General features: G+C 41.4%; 1 pseudogene; it reads left to right on the top strand.

Moving 5' to 3' along the window:
• Positions 1-1,377: 1,377 nt before the first annotated feature.
• On the top strand, positions 1,378-2,329 carry LOC142433891 (ragulator complex protein LAMTOR3 pseudogene; annotated as a pseudogene).
• The last annotated feature ends 721 nt before the right edge of the window (positions 2,330-3,050 follow it).

Below are 3,050 nucleotides of genomic sequence, written 5' to 3'. Positions count from 1 at the left end.
CATTGTGTTCTCTTTTGTCACTTTGTCTTGCTATGCCTTTTTTGGGGGGGGGTGAATATTGTTATCTCTGCAGATCTATGTAGATAAGATAGGCTGGATGAACAGTCTGGAGGAGAAAACAATGAGACCAATGGTTCTGGGTGGACAAGGGAGAGGAGGAGGCAGGGGTAAGGAGGTGGTGTTGACCAACCCAGGGACAAGGGAGCAACAAGTGGCCAAAATTAGTAGCAAGGAGGGTGTTAAAGGCCTGGTAAGTATAATGTAACTGAGAGAAATTACTGAATGCCAAATGAAGGTTGAGCATGATAGTGGGACAAGAAGAAAGTAAAAGGAAATAGATGAAAGAACTAGAAGGCAAAAGGTATTTATAGAGGTCTAAATACATGCATATACATATGTAAATATGTTTTTATATAATGGTGGGGAAATAGATCTATGTGCATATATTTATAGGTTTATGATTAAGGTAGGCCTCCACTCAAGTACTTACTCAATGCAAGAACACTTTGTTCTATTAAATTGGCATTCCATGATGCACACCTTCCCAACAAGATCGCTGAAGACAAATGTGTGCACAACCAAATGTTGTGAAGAAAGCTGATGGTGCCTGGCTATCAAAAGATATAGCATCTGAGGTCTTAAAGGCTTGCAGGTAAACAAGCAGCCATCTAGCTCAGAAGCATCAAAGCCCACATGAAAGAAGCACACCAGCCTGTATGATCACGAACTGTCGAAGGTATCTGGTATCAAGCATCAAAGAACAAAAAACAATATCATTGTAAATGTGGGTGAGTGGAGAGTGGAGACTCAAGACCCATTGGTAGGAAACTGGACACCCCCTTACTGAAGGGTTGTGGGGAGGAGATGAGCCAGTCAGTTTGCAGGGTAGCAACAATGAAACGTACAACTTTCCTCTATTTCTTAAATGCTTCCTCCCCCCACTATCATGATCCCAATGCAAACTTACAAATCTGGCTAGACCAGAGGATGTACATTGGTACAGATAGGAACTTTAAACACAGGGAATCCAGGACAGATGACTCCTTCAGGACCAGTGGTGAGAGTGGCAATACTGGGAGGGTGGAATTAAGGTGGGGTAGAAAGGAGGAACCATTTACAAGGATCTACATATAACCTCCTCCCTGGGTGACAAAAAACAGAAAAGTGGGTGGAGGGAGACATAGGACAGTGTAGGATATGATAAAATAATAATTTATAAATTATCAAGGGTTCATGAGGGAAGGGACAGGCAAAAATGAGGAGATGATATTAAGGGTTCAAGTAGAAAACAAATGTTTTGAGAATGATGTTAACAAATGTGCTTGACACAATGGATGGATGGATGGATTTTGATAAGAATTGTATGAGCGGAGTCACGTGATGACTGTTTGCAGAGGAGTCTGTGTCTGAGGCTGCCCCAGACGTGACACACAGCCGCGTGAACCGCGTATCCCCGGGAGTGAAAGCCAAGGAGTGGAGCTTGAGCTGCGTGAGAAAGGGGCTCATCATGGCGGATGACCTAAAGAGATTCCTGTATAAAAAATTACCAAGTGTTGAAGGACCCCATGCTATTGTTGTATCTGATAGAGATGGGGTACCTGTTATTAAAGTGGCCAACGACAATGCTCCAGAGCAGGCTTTGAGACCCGGCTTCTTGTCTACGTTTGCTCTTGCAACCGACCAAGGCAGCAAACTCGGTCTCTCAAGAAACAAAAGTATCATCTGTTACTATAACACCTACCAGGTGGTTCAATTTAATCGTTTGCCTTTGGTGGTGAGTTTCATAGCCAGCAGCAATGCCAATACAGGACTAATTGTCAGCCTAGAAAAAGAACTTGCCCCTTTATTTGAAGAATTGAGACAAGTTGTGGAAGTTTCATGAGCGGGCAATGGTTTGGACGTGTGCCTTGTAACCATTGTACAGACACAGTCCCAACTCGGCAGTCTCTAGACCACATGAATGCTTGTATCTGTTGACCCAAGAAAGGGCCCTCTTTCCTACCTTTTACTAAAAGAAAGAGCCTATAGATGTAATTTCTGGACAGATTGATTATTATATTTTCTTGTTTGGGGTATTTTCTTATTTTGTGTGATCTGGGAATACCACAGAAGTGGTTCAGTCTGCCACGGCTCCCATGGAGTTAAGTTCTGCCACCAAATGTAGATGAGAATCTCCTCAGTGGATCAGCATCAAAATGATACAGTGACCCACGTGAACCATCAAGTGCTCCCTTTTGTAAAATGTGCCCAGGCCTGCAGAAAGAAGCAGACCCTGCTGATTGTGAATAACGACGAGAACCTGTTTTTCTTCTTGTGATGTTGTATTTCTTGGCACAGAATGGGAGGAAAATACAATGGCAAAAGTAATAAAGTCAGTACAATCACGAAAAAAAATAATTGTATGAGCCCCCAATAAGATGATTTTTTAAAAATCTCTGGGAATTAGCTCTCCTCAGCTTCTACTTTTGAGGAGGCAGTTAACACAATCGGCCTTCCTTACCTGTGAAACAAAAGCTTTGAGCATGCTATTTAAATTCAAATTTATATCTATTTATAGAATGTTGTCAGCCAGGGTATCTTTTGCAACAATTTATTAAAATGGGCGAGGATCCTGGAGCTCTTATCAAGGTTGGAGAATCAAATATGTAAAGGTATGGCTGAGGCATGCAAATTCACCATAACTGAATCCATGTGTTAACTCACTGGCAAAAAAATCACATCTAAACCCAATGTTGTAAAGGTTTCTGGATTCTAGAGTTTAAAGTTGGGGTTAAGGAAGACTATTCCTAGAATTGTTATCCTCCTCCTTTCAACTGGAACACCCTGTCCAACTCCACCAAAAATGAGAGGGGGAAAAAGAGAAGAAACACAATCCAACAAGGTGAGACATTGCTTTGGAATGGTTTCCACAACTCAAAAATATATTAAATTACTGAAACGATGACAGTATTTAAAAACAAAACAACAACAACAACAACAACAAAACCCACAACATTAGTAATCATGATAGTCTGCTTTACACAACTATATTTGTATTGAGGCTGAAGAAG

This window comes from Tenrec ecaudatus, chromosome X, assembly GCF_050624435.1.
Source record: "Tenrec ecaudatus isolate mTenEca1 chromosome X, mTenEca1.hap1, whole genome shotgun sequence".
In the NCBI taxonomy this organism is placed as follows: domain Eukaryota; kingdom Metazoa; phylum Chordata; class Mammalia; order Afrosoricida; family Tenrecidae; genus Tenrec; species Tenrec ecaudatus.
Note: the sequence above shows the minus strand (reverse complement) of the source record. Positions and strands in the feature narration are given on the sequence as shown.